The sequence below is a fragment of the Sinocyclocheilus grahami genome, unplaced genomic scaffold (assembly GCF_001515645.1).
Source record: "Sinocyclocheilus grahami isolate Dianchi unplaced genomic scaffold, SAMN03320097.WGS_v1.1 scaffold1254.1, whole genome shotgun sequence".
In the NCBI taxonomy this organism is placed as follows: domain Eukaryota; kingdom Metazoa; phylum Chordata; class Actinopteri; order Cypriniformes; family Cyprinidae; genus Sinocyclocheilus; species Sinocyclocheilus grahami.
In genome coordinates this window covers 227,508-244,558 of record NW_015506433.1, presented here as the reverse complement: position 1 = coordinate 244,558, position 17,051 = coordinate 227,508, and the positions used below count along the sequence as shown (strand labels likewise).

Sequence of the window (17,051 nt, the reverse complement as noted above, 5' to 3'; positions counted from 1 at the left end):
CAAATCTTGGATTTGAATCGACCCTCTGACAGATACCCGATCCGAGAAAAATGGCACTATCGGAGCCGATACCTGATATGAATATCGGATCGGTGCATCCCTACTATACTAGAGCGTAGTACCTTTAATTTAAAATTGTCACAATGGTGACAATCCAACAGGCCATTAAGCGCTGCCTGGGCATGTTTAATCATCAAACATTTCACACAGCTATCATGCTAGACGCACTTGCGGGAACTTATGTTCACCCAGAGGAGAGAACTGCTCTGAGGGTGGCAGAGGAACATGATAAATTGTCCTAAATTCCTCGGTCTTGCAGATAAACCACTTCCTAAAGACAGAAAATCTTATGGGACAAGAGCGTCCTTTTGAGGCATCGGTGATTTAGTGCCTCAGTAGCCACCGCTAGCACCATCAGCCAATGGATTGGCATCATTCTATACTGGCTTCAGACAATCATGACACCTGGAGGGTGTTCCCATAGTGTCAGCTGCTGGCACAGCATCGAGTGAACCTATGAAAGGGAAAAATATTATTTTGTTCCCCTCCATCTAGTTGTATTACAAAGCATCACAAACCATTTAATCATAAAAAAGTGCCCTCTATTCGTCACATGTCATGTTCTCATTCCTGTGCTGTTTGTTCATCTCTAGTCCTACTGAGAACTGTTGATGAAAGGCTGAGAGCACAGGCTTGTCACCCGAGGAAAAAATATTGCCCACAATTATGATTAGGCTTGACATTATTATGTGTATGGTGTAAGCTGGTTATATGAGCCGGAAAGAGATGATGTGGGACAGTGAACTAATCGTGTCATTCCACTGTCCTGTGTGATCAGTCCAAATGGGCCAGAGACTATAGGACTGGGAACAATTGCCTCTGGGCATTAACATCAGAGTAAATGCTGCTCTCAAAGTATTTCGTGGTTGTTTTATATAATTATTTTCATCTTAAAACTCTTGGAGGTGTGTAGTTTTTGTGCCATTATTGACATTAACACTTTATTTAAAAAGGTATTTTAAGTTGTTATGGTATAATTACACAAATATGTATGGAGTAGTACTAATTAACTACATGTACTTCAGGTTAAGGTTAAGGTTAAAGTTAGGGTATGGTTTATGGTTAGTTGCTTGTAATTATGCATAATTTACTCTTACTGTATTGCTATAGTAAGTGCATGTAACATGTAACTGGCACATTAAAGTAAAAAGCTACCTTGGGTTGATCAAACGAACAAATCAATGTTTTTAAAACATCACAACATTTTTCATTAAGTCAACCTACAAATGACTTAAAGTCAACCTTGCATTAGAATACAAGAAAGGATTTGAATATCAACCATCTGGCCACTGCTGAATACATCCACATTATATAACTATTGCTTTGTTCTTGAGTCACCTTTTCAAATAAAACTGTCTTTTTTCTTCTGTGGCTATTTTAGCATGGTGCTGATTGTGTTATGTGTGATGCCATTTTTACTCATGTAGTGCATTATTGTTGAAGTGCCTGTTCTGTTTCAAGTGTTGCTTTGTGTGGGGCTGACATTCATAGACTGCTGTAACAGCATTGGCTAACATTAGGTCAACATGAAGCAACGTGAAACCAAAATCTATCCAGACACAGTTTGATTAATTACGGTGTTGTGATCGTTACGCTAAACATCATTCATCATACATGACAACACCATCCTCTAGTCGTAAAATGTCAATGTTGTGCTATGTCCTAGATCATCAAATTAGCTTAATGAAACTCTGTTTAGTTTACATTACATTAATTTTAGCATTAAAACCCATGTAACTCTCAGTCCTTAATTTCATATTCTGTGAATTGGCTTCAGTCTTGTTCCATTCAATTTTAAAGGACTGAAATTAGTGCTGGGTATGGATAACTAAAAAGTAGAGCCCGACCGATATGGGTTTTTTGGGGGCCGATACCGATATAAGGGAGTAAAAAAAGACCGATATTGATATATCGGCCGATATTCTTTATGTGTAGGCTATATTATAGTACAGTATAGTCAAAAGTTTGGACACACTTCCCATTCGTGTGTCCAAACTATTGACTGGTACTGTATATAGAATACAGTATATACATAAACAATTTATACACAAACACATTTTTTGCAATGATAACTCAAATGTGGTGATCAAACACTTATAATGATTTGACAAATATAGGCCTATGTAATGGAGGCAGGGTATTTAACAATTTAACAATAAACTTTATTATTCAAAATTAGTCTGACATCAGTGCACTTAACAGTAAAGTTCACTTATAACTTAAAAAAACACAAATAGAACAAAATATATATAACTTAAATTAAGAAAATAAACAATGTAACTGTGTAGGGCAAGCAAGCTACTGCCAAACCAACAGGGGCAGGTTTATGCAGGAAGCACAGCTTTTCCAAATGTAAACATCTAAAATGAATAAATAATAATAATGCATTTTTTCACCAATTCTGTGTTGTGTATTTTCTGGTAATCGAATGAACATGCAGAACATGAGGATTCATATTTAAAAAGTCTTTTTGCAGTTTAATATTCACAGACACTAGTCTATATCGTGATTTGATTTAAGTGTACTTACCTGTTTTTTATCAAAAATATGACAAATTCCATGAAATTCCGCATTATACGGTAAATTCCGTTTTTATGAATGGATGCCGCGATTCCGTCCATGTTTTCTGCATCGCGGAAATCACAGGGCCCTATGTAGCAAACGAATATGATAAGCTAATTGTGAAAGTAAAAGACGGAGACATTGTTGTTTATTTACTTTAGCATTGAGTCTCTCCAACTAGGTGACAACGTAACGTTAAATCATCATTCAACAGACTCAAGCCAACACCGCACTGCCGTCTATTGGACTGCAGAAAGATGCTAACTTTTCAATCTGCTACGTTACGGAGTCTGACAAACTCAATAGGACGCAACAAAACGCGACCGTTGAAAATCATTTGAACTTTGTGTCAGTACGTTATAAATAGAACGAGGCATCAGTTTACTGTCAGGATTTGTCGTGTCGCATCGCGCCACATCCAGTGTAGACAACATCACTGATTATAATGGGTTCTATTGTATCGTCGCGCCGCTCGCGTCCAGTGTAGACACCCACTTAGGAAATGTGATGTGACTGATGTGATAAGCATGAGTTCTGGTGCCGTGGCGCGGCCGGTATAAACACCAGCATTGACTGAGTGGCCGAGATCAGCTCCGGAGGCCGTGGAGCCATATGCGCCGCAGACGCGTGCCGTGATGCACAGATCAGCTCTAGCGTCACTGAATCTCCTGTTAAAAATGAACCATCCATTCATCATATCATCATGCAAAATTAAGAATTAGAATCATTGTAATGTGACGATCAAATATAGGTGCGGGTGGGTAGCAGGTGGATAATTTATTTGAAGCAGCGGACTCGGGTGAAGTTTAAGCCCATCCGCGCATCTCTACACTGACCTGAGTCACCAGTAGCAAACAATGGAGCACGCTCTGTTGGACAAACTAAGTTCAGAAGCATTTAATCTGCATTGTATGTTCTGTAAAAAAAATTTCATATCATATTCGCCGATACGATATGTCTGCGACAGGCTCATATCGGCTGATAATATCTGCAAAACGATATATCGGTCGGGCTCTACTAAAAAGTAAATATTTTACCCAGTCTTGCTCAAATTGTGGGTAGAACCTGAATCATGAGTTGTAGCTAATGACAGTGAAATTGTTGAAATGTCCAGAACCATGTTGAGACATACTGGCCTCCAAACGTTCTACTAGCATGAATGTGCAGCCACAAGTGGAGTGCAAATTAATTGGACATGGTTTGCCAGAACATGTAAACTGTGTTAATCAGCAAGACACTTGTCTTTTGAGACACATTATATATAAAAAAAGGACAAATAAAAATTGTGTTTTTGAGAAAGGACCTCACCAAAAGGATGTACAATGGCACTTGGGATTGTAGAAGAGCTCAGTGTGGTTGTGAGAATTGTCATCATCATTGTCAAACATAAAGCCCAGACTCCAACACTGTAAATTCTGATGGAAACGAAGCACATGCAGAGAAGAGATACATTTCATTCCATCCCACTGCTCAAGCAGCCACTGCATTCACGAATGAGTACAAATGACTGTTATTGCTTTCTGTTTCTAAACTAATTCATATATTTTGTTCAAAGATTTTGCAGTCGCCTTGCAATACAGCCCCTTGTGTATTCAAGACTTAAAACTACATCTGTGCCACAGAATGCTGTGTGCTTTGTTTACCCAAAACTGAGCAGTTGAGCAGGTCAAGGTCTTTGGGAAACAGCATGACGTTTTACAAATTTCTTTACAGATAAAAGACATACTGTACTGATGAAGCTATTTAAAAACAAAGAGTCCCAATGTTACAGCTAAAATTCAACCATTCCATGACACAACTCACACACTGACAACAACATGACAATAATCACAGGCATGGTGTTCCCAACTAGCTTCTCTAGACACCAGAGGGCATTCTGGGCTTACAAAACAAGATGGACAAAAAGGCCCAGTAACATCAGGCAGAAATGGTGAACACAGCTATAGGCAGTAAACAGAGATTTTGCAACCACTAGACAAGCTCAAGAAATTACAATCAGTGGCTCATCTACAAAAGCACAAACGATTCAGCTGGTACAACAAAACTGAAAACCATTTTAGAGCTTATAGTGCCTATCTACTATTTTTAGTAACTCATAGATCTTGTTGAATTTGTAAAGGGGATATTACAAAGAATGATCATATGTAAAATCATATTTACTTCCTTTATAAGGACACTGATAAGATACAAAATAAGATGTAATATTAGGCTTATTTCCTGACATTTATACACCATATGGGTGATGTAATGTGAAGACTGCAATACATAACAGATGTCTTTATATGAAGTCTTGCAAAATAAGCTATATATTTGTTATATTAATAAATAAGCACAGACTTGGTGTGGGAGTTATGTTTACCATTCACCTTTACCGTTCAAGGTGAACACTTTAGGTTTAAGGTATCAGGTTAGGGTCACTAAATTGTCCTGAAATGTAAATATAAGCTCAGATATACCTTCTCTCACAGAAAAAAAAAATACAAAAAGGGTATATTTAGCAGTACATCAATTTGTCACTGGGGCATCTTAAAGGGACATCTTTGCATCTAAAGGTTTATAAAAGATTCCCTTAAGGGTACTACTCTAAGGCAGGGATTCGCAAACTCCTGGGGGATTAAGAGGGAACTGCAGGGGGTTTGTGAATTGATGAAAAGCATGTAACATTAAAATTAGCAAATGAGGCTTTATAAATAATCGATAAAACTGAAATAGCAATATCTTTTAAAACCGCAATTATCAAATAAAAGACCGGAATCTAAAGAAGTAGCTATAAAGTTAAAAAGTAGCTGTATAGTTTACACACACACACACACACACACACACACAGGCAGCTTGTAATACTATGTTTTGAGAGCAGCTCAGTTTACAGTTAATGCGTCTTTGACAAACCCATCTTTGCAAGTGCCGTGAGTTTAATGAACATTTTGTAACACAATGTGTGCTGTTCACAACAGTATGTTTCCCAACAGAAACCATATGAAACATTTTCCTATAATATAAGGTGTAAGGAAGTAAGTAATGTTATATATAAATAAACAACATAAAACACTAGCATTACTTACTCTGTTTACTTGTATGTTATGTGACAACATCCAAGAAATCATCAACCAACATCAGAGAAATAATAACTTAGCAATTTTCTTTTTACATCTAAGGGGTGTGGCTGACCAAATTGTTTGGGAACCCTAACTCTAAGCTACTAATATACACCTTTTCAGAGTAGATAAGAAGCAAAGTTGTCCATTTAAAGGTGCTGCCTGGGTGCTAAGCAGCTTTACCCCTAAAGGTACATACTGTGCACATTCTTTTCTGACAGTGTTTAAAACAAATACATCAGAAAAAACTCCATAAACCAAGTGTTTGTGTAAGCAGATAAGTTTTATGGATCTCTCACCAGTTACCTTGATACTGTGTCTATGGGCAGCATCCATTACAGCTGGCACTACATCCTCTGTGGGTTTGCCATGTTCATCTGCCACATCAGGAGGGTACCAGGACAGGACCACCACACCTGGCATCAAAAGTGGAAATATTTTGTCTCTTTAAAGGCTTTTTTTAATGGTGAACGACCATCTACATTGTACTATAATAGCCAAAGAAACATAAATATAATAAATGACAAGCACAATTCATCAAATTGTATCTTGGCCATAAAACCTGCAGCCGCCGCTTCGATTTGTGCCATGTGGGATGTAAAACAGTGATTGTTATGCAATTATATGCATTTCCATCATTAGTATGTTTTACTTTTGTTTACCTCTTAATGTTTGTATATAAAGACTTATGGTTATTTTTAATTTAAAAAAAAGCAATATGAAGTAAAAACGTTTGATAGTAATAAAAAAGTCTCGAATTGCTTGTATTACTGCCAGAACATTCATCAAAATGGAAAAAGAATCTTATTGCTCAGAATACTACTGCTTGCTGCGTGATAAAACTGGTAATGTATATCGAAATATCGGAAATGTGTTTAAAAATCATATCACCGTTATTGAAAAAAATTATATCGCGATAGATATTGATATGGAATTATTGTCCAGCCCTAATAATAATAATGCCATAAATCTATATTTCTGAACTCTGAACTCCTCCCCCAGGTCCATAACCCCGCCCTCATGTGTAGATCCTCCGCCCCTCGCCCGAAACCCCACCCTCATGTGTGGATCCTCCGCCCCCTCGCCCGCAGCCCCGCCCTACACAGGCAAGCTCGCAGAAATTACAGTACATTTAGTGCAGAATCATATCTGTTGTCTTGTCATCAGACTTAAAAAATTTACCTATACTGCAATAACTGATCCGGACTCGTCCCAATAATTCATAGTTTATGAGAGATTCTGAACCCCAGCAGGTTTTCAATCCATCAAACTCTTTCTGTCTTCCGTTTGAAACGTTGTTTGATCACATTTAATGTCCTGCGACGACATCTAGTGGAGAATAAGACAACAAGCTGTGTTGTTTCTTCATAAAACATCATAATGTGAGAATCGGTGAGAAATTAGGATGAATAAATATGGCTAGAGAGCCCTGAATCAGTAAATGAGTGTTGTTGTTTTAGAAATGTTATGGGAGCACAGGGGATAGTTGTAGTCTACATTCTTCTAAATATCTTCTTTAATGTTAAGCAGTATAAAGAAAACCATACAGGTCTGGAACAGCTTGAGAGTGAGTAAATTATGACAGAATTTACATTTTCACATGGACTATCTTTAAATCCCTTTGGGGAAGTCGTGGCCTAATGGTTAGAGAGTCGGACTCGTAACCCAAAGGTTGTGGGTTCGAGTCTCGTACCGGCAGGGATTGTAGGTGGGGGGAGTGAATGTACAGTGCTCTCTCCCACCTTCAATACCACGACTGAGGTGCCCTTGAGCAAGGCACCGAACCCCCAACTGCTCCCCGGGCGCCGCACCATAAATGGCTGCCCACTGCTCCGGGTCTGTGTTCACTGCTGTGTGTGTGCACTTAGGATGGGTTAAACGCAGCACACTAATTCCTAGTATGGGTAACAATACTTGGCCACATGTCACTTCACTTTCACTGTCACTTTCAAATGTTGGATTTTGAGGCATTGATTTTGGTATGTACAACTCAAACAATCACTTTTGTGATATTCAGAGATTATAATTACTTGTTATTGTGATATTTACAAAGCCGCTTTTTGAGGCAATAAACTCAAAATACCACTGCTCCGGGTCTGTGTTCACTGCTGTGTGTGTGCACTTAGGATGGGTTAAACGCAGCACACTAATTCCTAGTATGGGTAACAATACTTGGCCACATGTCACTTCACTTTCACTTTCACTGTCACTTTCAAATGTTGGATTTTGAGGCATTGATTTTGGTATGTACAACTCAAACAATCACTTTTGTGATATTCAGAGATTATAATTACTTGTTATTGTGATATTTACAAAGCCGCTTTTTGAGGCAATAAACTCAAAATAGAACACATTCTGATTTGTACAGCATTGGAAGCCATTTACATTTTACTCATGGAGGTGGAGCATTGAGCACAATAAGCCAGTCTGACCCCCCTCAGAGTGCTGAAGATGGTACAGTCCGTTTCCAAACGCTCTGTGAACTGTTCAAGAGACGGAATGCCACACACACACACACACACACACACACACCGAAGATGCCCTGATACACACCTGTTCTGCCCAAGACAAACATGATGAACGCAGAAATGAAAACCATCCTGCTGTAGGGCTGCTCATCATTGGTAAGTGAAGCTTTAATCTAGAATACTAAAAGCGTTATATAAGTGTTAATATAGATCAGCATTTAACATGTGAAGAAAATATTGTATTTTAATATGCATTTTTTTGGGTTAATTTGACTATGAAAAGTCATGCATGTTAAGATATTACTGCAGTTATATTACAGCATATTATAAATATAATATAAATATTACAGCAGATATAAATCCAGTTAACATTTGCTTATTAATGCAGTTTTGAAATACAGATACTTTAACATTTTGCTGTGTTTGAGAGTAAAGGACTGTGAAAATCATCATGTGTGTATAGTGTTCTGATTAAAGGTCAGTCCTTTGGGCAGATTTCTGTCAAAGGTTAGCCTGCTCAAATTACAGTATCAGTAACATTAAGTATGATCAGTAATAACTATCTTGAAAAATATACATCAATTCAGATCTCCAACGGATAGCAATCGTAGTGTGTATTTGGCCTAAACTGGCACAGCACAAGCATTTTCTCCTATAACATCAGCTATGATCCATGTGTTTGGTTTGGTATAGAAATATATTACACACATGCAAATAATAGGATGCTTTAGAAATTTTAAATCTAAAAATTTTAGAAATGTTTTTAATGATTTTTTTTTTCAGATATACTTTTAGACAAGAGTCAGGTAGATTATAATGGAGTAAATACATAATGTAAGTATGAGAAAAGTGATGATAAAAATATAAAACTATACCATAATAAAGTGCTGAAAATTACAAGAATAAATTAAGGTTCAGGGTGTGTTGTAACATTTTGTTTAAACTAAACTCTTTGTAACTTTTTACTCATATTGACACTATATTCCCACTTGTATCTGCTTCTAATTATAGTGATGTGCTACTTCTCCCATAACGGTGTTTAAATTTGTGTTGAGTAAAAAACAACTTCTACCTCGACAGGTTGTTGGACACGCTTAGTGATTTCAGTCATGTAGCTCATTAATTGTGACGACTGGTGTTGTTATAACACTCCCTGTGAATTCCCATACTTAATGAGTGTCGTATTGCAGAATTTAAATAACAAATTTATAGCCGCACAGTAGGGCTGCACGATAAATCGAAATGGAATCGAGATCGCGATTCAACAGAAGCTGCGATTGTCATACGTATCTTTCAGTGAAGCACGGTTCTATGATCAGCAGTAAATCGCCATCCAAAGGCCAGAGGGCGCTCTCGCGCTGAAACTCCAAATATGCCTCGCAGAAGAAACCTAGAAAATGCTGCAGCTGAATAAACAAAAGATTCATTGATTCAACGTGACTAATAAACACACGACTATGGCAATATATGGTTTATCGGAGTTCTTATTGTTATAATTTTCATTAAAATAAGGTATATTTATAATGCAATGCCTTTATCACTGCTTAAATACTATGAAATATGTTGCGTGCCTTATTATGTGCAAGAAGCCACATCATCTCACAGAAGGATTTATTTCAAACACTCGACTGACGTTATGAAGTGAGTTTGGAGTAAAAATATGTTATTAAATGTGGTATTTTCACATGCTTTCAGATGGAGCAGCATTTACTTCACAGAGCCGTAGTTCACTGAGAAGCTATGCAAGCAGCTGTCATTATGGCCAACGATTTCTTCGATTTCATAATCGTGCAATAAAATCGTCTGCGATTTTTTTTGCGTAGCTTGTCAGTGAACTACGGCTATGTGTAGTAAATGCTGCTCCATCTGAAAGCACGTGATGATGATTTCCTGCTGATTACAGAACCGGCACTACTATCAAAATGCGCATGACAATCGCATTCGATTAATCGTGCAGCCCTACCGCACAGCAATTTAGAAATAACTCTGCCAGTGTGCAGCAGATTCAGAGAGGACTTCATCATCATAAAGCAGTCAGACAAGCCTTCTCCGAGCTGCTGTTCTCATTCTGGGGCGATCTCTTTAACCGAATGAGTCACCGTAGAGCAGAATAAGTATCTCATCAATGCTTGTCTCTTTACCCCCCGCCTGGTGTTCTAGGACATGCAGCTATTATGCTGTGCAGTGGAGAAGAGCAAGGGATGCATAAATGTGCTGTTGGTACTTTTGATTCCCAGCAACATGTGGTTGTTGTGTAAGACGTCTCAGTGTGGTATTCTGGGTAATTCAGCACAGTCAGCCCACGCTTTTCCTTGCTTTGTGAGACGCCTAGAGTCGCACTGTGTTCACTTTGACAAGACATTTAATCATCTTTCAGCCTCTCTCCTTCTCACATTGTCTTAAAGACAACAGCTAGTTGAATATATTAGTTTTTATCGGCTTTTGTTGACAGTGTGCAACAAAGATATTGAGCGTACTGGATTTGTATATTTTCTGAAGAATCCGTGTGTAGTGTTTGCCTGTGAAAAAGTTGTTGCACAGTGGTTATCGTGGCATTGTTCCCAAAGCTTGTTAATTCGTTCTTTCATTTTTAGGTAATAACATGGCTACAATTCACTTAAAACAAGCGAACAAATTAATCAAAGGTATCCACGATTTAACTAAAATGAGGAAATTAATAAGTGTGGGAAATTATTCTTAATTCTTTTTTTTTATGCATGTCATGTTCAAGGCTGCGTAGAAAAGTGATAGCATACTAGTTGCACAGTTCGAGGTATGATGCATGTTCATTATAGTGTGAGAATGAGTAATACTAATACTTAGGATGAGGGGTTTTGGAAAAACTCACATCTATGGGCAATAACAAGCACTATTAATAATAAATGTTTTGTGTTGTTCAGTCATGAGTCTTAGCATTTCTATCATGATGTTAACTTGAGCAGAAATACTGCACGCATATGCACAGTATTAAACACTTGTACATTTACACATTCGTAATTGAATGCACACATCACACACAAACTGTTTAGGCGTTTAAGGTTTCTCACAGGATGATGTTACATCCCTAGGATGTATGTATTTAAAAGAGTAATTGTTGAGGTGTTTTTCCACCCTTTTGGGTGTGGTTATGTGTCCCCTGTGCGTGTGCTCTCTCTCCTCCTATCTCTCTCACTCTCTGCTTGCTGGGCAGTTCCAAATTACCCACAGGTGGTGCTCATCAGAGAGTGTGCTGCAGACGGAATACAGCTACAAAAGAGCAGAGTGAACCCTGTTTGGAGAGGCTCATTTCTCCCCTGCTCCAGACTTGTGTTGGGTGTTTTCTCTTTAAGACATCTGTTGCTTGAAGGGGTAACTTAAATAGTTGTCTGTTAAGTGTATACTTCTGAAAGTCAGTTGTATCCCGGTTGGCTAGCTGATTGTGTTGTAACCATATAGTGTATGTAAATTTACTTTAATCTTACTTTTCTTGTTACGGTATTAAAAGGTAATGTAACTCGTTTTGGTTTATTTGGTTTGTGCTTAGGTTGGAAGCTCTAGGGAGAGGGTGCCATTTGATTTTGTACTCCTGTTTATCCCTGTTTTTGGTCAGTGAGGGAGTTGAGGAAAGCTTATGTTGTTGATTTCTTTTCCTTTACTCTCATAGGTTATTTAGTACTCCTCCTGTTAGTCAGCTGCTATTTTGGTTGTTGTTTCGGCCAGGCTCTCTCCTGAAGATATTTATTACTTCCACAAATCTGGCTTTCCTAAATAAAGTTTGCCAAACTAGGTGGTGTTGTTTGCATTTTTTCTGGAGCAGAGGACTGGAGTGATTCCTCCGCGTTTTATTAATTTCTTGCGTATAAATTTTAGCTAACCTGTTACTCCCACTCCCCAACCCTAGACTGTAACAATGAACACCGGATGAAACATCTCTCTCTCTTTCTTTAATTAATTGTACTGTCAAGATAAAAGGATGTTTATAGAGAAGCCTTTATTTTTTTAATCCTCTAAAACACCAACCAGAGATCAACGGGTTCCCTTTAGTATGTTACACAAGATAAGATTTACTGAGTTACAGACAGGGTTATTTACAAAATTCACTTTGGAACACTAGACAGAATAACTGAATAACAAATTCAGAATTATTCAGAATAACAAAATTAACTGGCCGATCGGACACAATTGGGAGCCAATGGCATTAATCAAAAAATGTCAAATTAATCTGGTTAATATACTGTATTACCAGCCCTTTTTGCATACTTAAAAAAAAAAAAAAAAAAACTTTAAAGTAGTATACTTGAGTGCAAACTGAATGCAATGTTTTCAGACACTAAAGTGCATGTTAGTGAAACGAGAGTGTATTATAGTTCATAAATACTTAATAAATGCAAATTAACTTTAGAGTGCTTTTTGACCCACTTAGGCAGGACTTTATAAATGACATCTTTATATGTAATTTCACAATTAATTCTATCGTCTCTGGAATAAGCTTAACGTGTACTGCTGAATGTACTGACAGACATTTATGGTAAACTAAAATATACTCCAATGCCATTTCTACTGTAACTTGTATGTCTTGCATTTAAATACATTTGTAATAATGCAATTATAAATTTGTAATGATTAAGTTGCATTTTTGGCCATTTAAAATATTTGAATGCGACACCATGCATAAAACATGCGTAAAAATGACACACTACAGTTAAAATGATAATCGAGTGCTTTACTTGTGCTTCAGTATCAACACATCAAAATAAGTCTACTTTAACACGACAAAAGATTACGATCTTTAAAGATTAAATCATTTTTAATGTACTTTAAAATAAAATGTTTAAATTGACATTACAGTGCCCTTTTAAAAATGAACTTAAGTGTGTTAAAAAACATAATTATGAAAGTCTGTTTAACTGAAAAACTGAGTGTTTTCTATTGTCCTCCTACATTATCGACACACTATGTTCCTGTATGACACTGTAAAGGTGCTTTGACACAATCTGTATTGTACAAAGCGCTATATAAATAAAGGTGACTCGACTTGACTTTAAATACACTTAAGTGGCTGTTTATTCCATTAACGTTATATTTTCTGCAAGTACAGTTTAAGATTTGAAGTACACCACAAGTGCACATTCAATACAGTTATGCAAGCCTCTTTTTCACAATGGCAACCTTTTTTTTTTTTTTTACAAAACTTACAAAGACTGACCACATGTGTGGTATCCTTTCCTAAATAATTTCCTCGAAGATACTCTTATCAAACAACAGATGCAAGTTTACAAAGAGTATCATAGGGACAAAGGCGTCAATATTTGATGTGAGTATCATTTCTTGTGACTTACCAGGGAATACATGCTCTGTATTCAGACTTGAAGAAAGAAATCCTTTAGGGTTTGTGATGATTAACGTGTGTGTTAACGTGTGTGTTCTGTTTGGAGAACTAGCAGCAAAAAAAAAAAAAATGCTTTAAAGAGCATTTGAGATGTGCTGGTACGTAGTGTCTCATTCATGAAGCTCACTTGCAGAGCAGAATAGTGTCTTCCAGTTTTTCACAATTTGTTTCAACAATACCACAGCCCTTGAGCAAAAAGTATACTATTGTGTGCTCTCTGCTCTCAGTATGTGTTATCTGAATTAAGGGTTCATTTGAGGGTAATTTGCAGGCCCACACAGAACATGCCTCAGTTGGAACATGCGATTCAGTGAGATATTTTTGTGCACAATCATAAGGGTTTGGATTTCTGTGGTTACCACTCGCAATGCAACAATTTGAGTCAAGCTCTTTTGCATTTGATTAATGTATTCATAACAGGGATTATGGCTCTGTTAATCGAGGTTAACCTCTGCCTTCCAAAACTGTTTTGAGATAAAAGTTTTGCCAGACAAACAATATGGAAATTTTACAGAAATGCTAAATGAGAGAGAATATGCATGGGGGTAAATCAAATGTACAAGTAAGAAATTGTGTCAAGAGGAACAACTTTGTGGCAAAGTAAATTTAAAGTGCAGAGAACGATTATTTGATTTTTAGGTATGATTAACAAGTGTGAGAATGACATGTTTTAGAAAATATTTCACTTTGAACATTGTGTTTATTTCACTTTCTGATACTTTTGCTCACACATGTTTAATAGGTACTCTTCCTCTCTTGTGCTTTACAGTAGGGCAAACCTCAAATTATATATATATATATATATATATATATATATATCTATTGGCCACTTTATTAGGTACACCTTGCTGGTATACCGGGTTGGACCCCCTTTTGCCTTCAGAACTGCCTTAATTCTTTGTGGCATAGATTCAACAAGGTGTTGGAAACATTCTTCAGAGATTTTGGTCCATATTGACATGATAGCATCACACAGTTGCTGCAGATTTGTCCCGTTCCACCACATCCCAAAGGTGCTCTATTGGATTGAGATCTGGTGACTGTGGAGGCCATTTGAGTAAAGTGAACTCATTGTCATGTGACATGGTGCATTATCCTGCTGGAAGTAGCCATCAGAAGATGGGTACACTAGTCATAAAGGGATGGACATGGTCAGCAACAATACTCAGGTAGGCTGTGGTGTTTAAACAATGCTCAATTGGTACTAAGGGGCCCAAAGTGTGCCAAGAAAATATCCCCCACACCATTACACCACCACCAGCAGCCTGAACCGTTGAGACAAGGCAGGATGGATCCATGCTTTCATGTTTTTTATGCCAAATTCTGACCCTACCATCTGAATGTCGCAGCAGAAATCGAGACTCATCAGACCAGGCAACGATTTTCCAATCTTCTATTGTCCAATTTTGGTGAGCCTGTGCGAATTGTAGCCTCTGTTTCCTGTTCTTAGCTGACAGGAGCGGCACCCGGTGTGCTCTTCTGCTGCTGTAGCCCATCTGCTTCAGGGTTCGAAGTGTTGTGCGTTGAGATATGGTATTCTGCATACCTTGGTTGTAACAAGTGGTTATTTGAGTTACTGTTGCCCTACTATCATCTCTAACCAGTCTGCCCATTCTCGTCTGACCTCTGACATCAACAAGGCATTTTCGTCCACACAACTGCCCCTCACTGGATATTTTCTCTTTTTCAGACCATTCTCTGTAAACCCTAGAGATGGCTGTGCATGAAAATCCCAGTAGATCAGCAGTTTTTGAACTACTCAGACCAGCCCATCTGGCACCAACAAACATTCCACGTTCAAAGTCACTTAAATCCCCCTTTTTCCCCATTCTGATGCTCGGTTTGAACTTCAACAAGTCGTCTTCACCACATCTAGATGCCTAAATGCATTGAGTTGCTGCCATGTGATTGGCTGATTAGCAATTTGTGTGACCAAGCAATTGAACAGGTGTACCTAATAAAGTGGCAGGTGAGTGTATATATATATATATATATATATATATACAGGTGCATCTCAATAAATTAGAACGTCGTGGAAAAGTTCATTACACAGTTCATACACAGTAATTCAACTAAAATTGTGAAACTCGTCTATTAAATAAATTCAGTGCACACAGACTGAAGTAGTTTAAGTATTTGGTTCTTTTAATTGTGATGATTTTGGCTCACATTTAACAAAAACCCACCAATTCACTATCTCAACAAATTAGAATACTTCATAAGAAAAAAAAATTTTTAGTGAATTGTTGGCCTTCTGGAAAGTATGTTCATTTACTGTACATGTAGTCAATACTTGGTAGGGGCTCCTTTTGCTTTAATTACTGCCTTAATTCGGCGTGGCATGGAGGTGATCAGTTTGTGGCACTGCTGAGGTGGTATGGAAGCCCAGGTTTCTTTGACAGTGGCCTTCAGCTCATCTGCATTTTTTGGTCTCTTGTTTCTCATTTTCCTCTTGACAATGCCCCATAGATTCTCTATGGGGTTCAGGTCTGGTGAGTTTGCTGGCCAGTCAAGCACACCAACACCATGGTCATTTAACCAACTTTTGGTGCTTTTGGCAGTGTGGGCAGGTGCCAAATCCTGCTGGAAAATGAAATCAGCATCTTCAAAAAGCTGGTCAGCAGAAGGAAGCATGAAGTGCTCCAAAATTTCTTGGTAAACGGGTGCAGTGAAGTTGGTTTTCAAAAAACACAATGGACCAACACCAGCAGATGACAATACACCCCAAATCATCACAGACTGTGGAAACATAACACTGGACTTCAAGCAACTTGGGCTATAAGCTTCTCCACCCTTCCTCCAGACTCTAGGACCTCGGTTTCCAAATGAAATACAAAACTTGCTCTCATCTGAAAAGAGGACTTTGGACCACTGGGCAACAGTCCAGTTCTTCTCCTTAGCCCAGGTAAGACGACTCTGACGTTGTCTGTGGTTCAGGAGTGGCTTAACAAGAGGAATAAGACAACTGTAGCCAAATTCCTTGACACGTCGGTGTGTGGTGGCTCTTGATGCCTTGACCCCAGCCTCAGTCCATTCCTTGTGAAGTTCACTCAAATTCTTGAATCGATTTTGCTTGACAATCCTCATAAGGCTGCAGTTCTCTCGGTTGGTTGTACATCTTTTTCTTCCACACTTTTTCCTTCCACTCAACTTTCTGTTAACATGCTTGGATACAGCACTCTGTGAACAGCCAGCTTCTTTGGCAATGAATGTTTGTGGCTTACCCTCCTTGTGAAGGGTGTCAATGATCGTCTTCTGGACAACTGTCAGATCAGCAGTCTTCCCCATGATTGTGTAGCCTAGTGAACCAAACTGAGAGACCATTTTGAAGGCTCAGGAAACCTTTGCAGGTGTTTTGAGTTGATTAGCTGAATGGCATGTCACCATATTCTAATTTGTTGAGATAGTGAATTGGTGGGTTTTTGTTAAATGTGAGCCAAAATCATCACAATTAAAAGAACCAAAGACTTAAACTACTTCAATCTGTGTGCATTGAAT

At 38.0% G+C, this 17,051-nt stretch overlaps 1 long non-coding RNA gene across 1 annotated transcript in view; it reads left to right on the top strand.

Annotated features, from left to right (window-relative positions):
- The first annotated feature begins 8,229 nt into the window (after positions 1 to 8,229).
- Positions 8,230 to 17,051, top strand: part of LOC107568530 (uncharacterized) — a 30,034-nt gene continuing 21,212 nt past the window's right edge. The window contains exon 1 of the long non-coding RNA XR_001606773.1: positions 8,230 to 8,341. This is a non-coding gene — a long non-coding RNA (uncharacterized lncRNA). The remainder of the gene's footprint in view (positions 8,342 to 17,051) is intronic.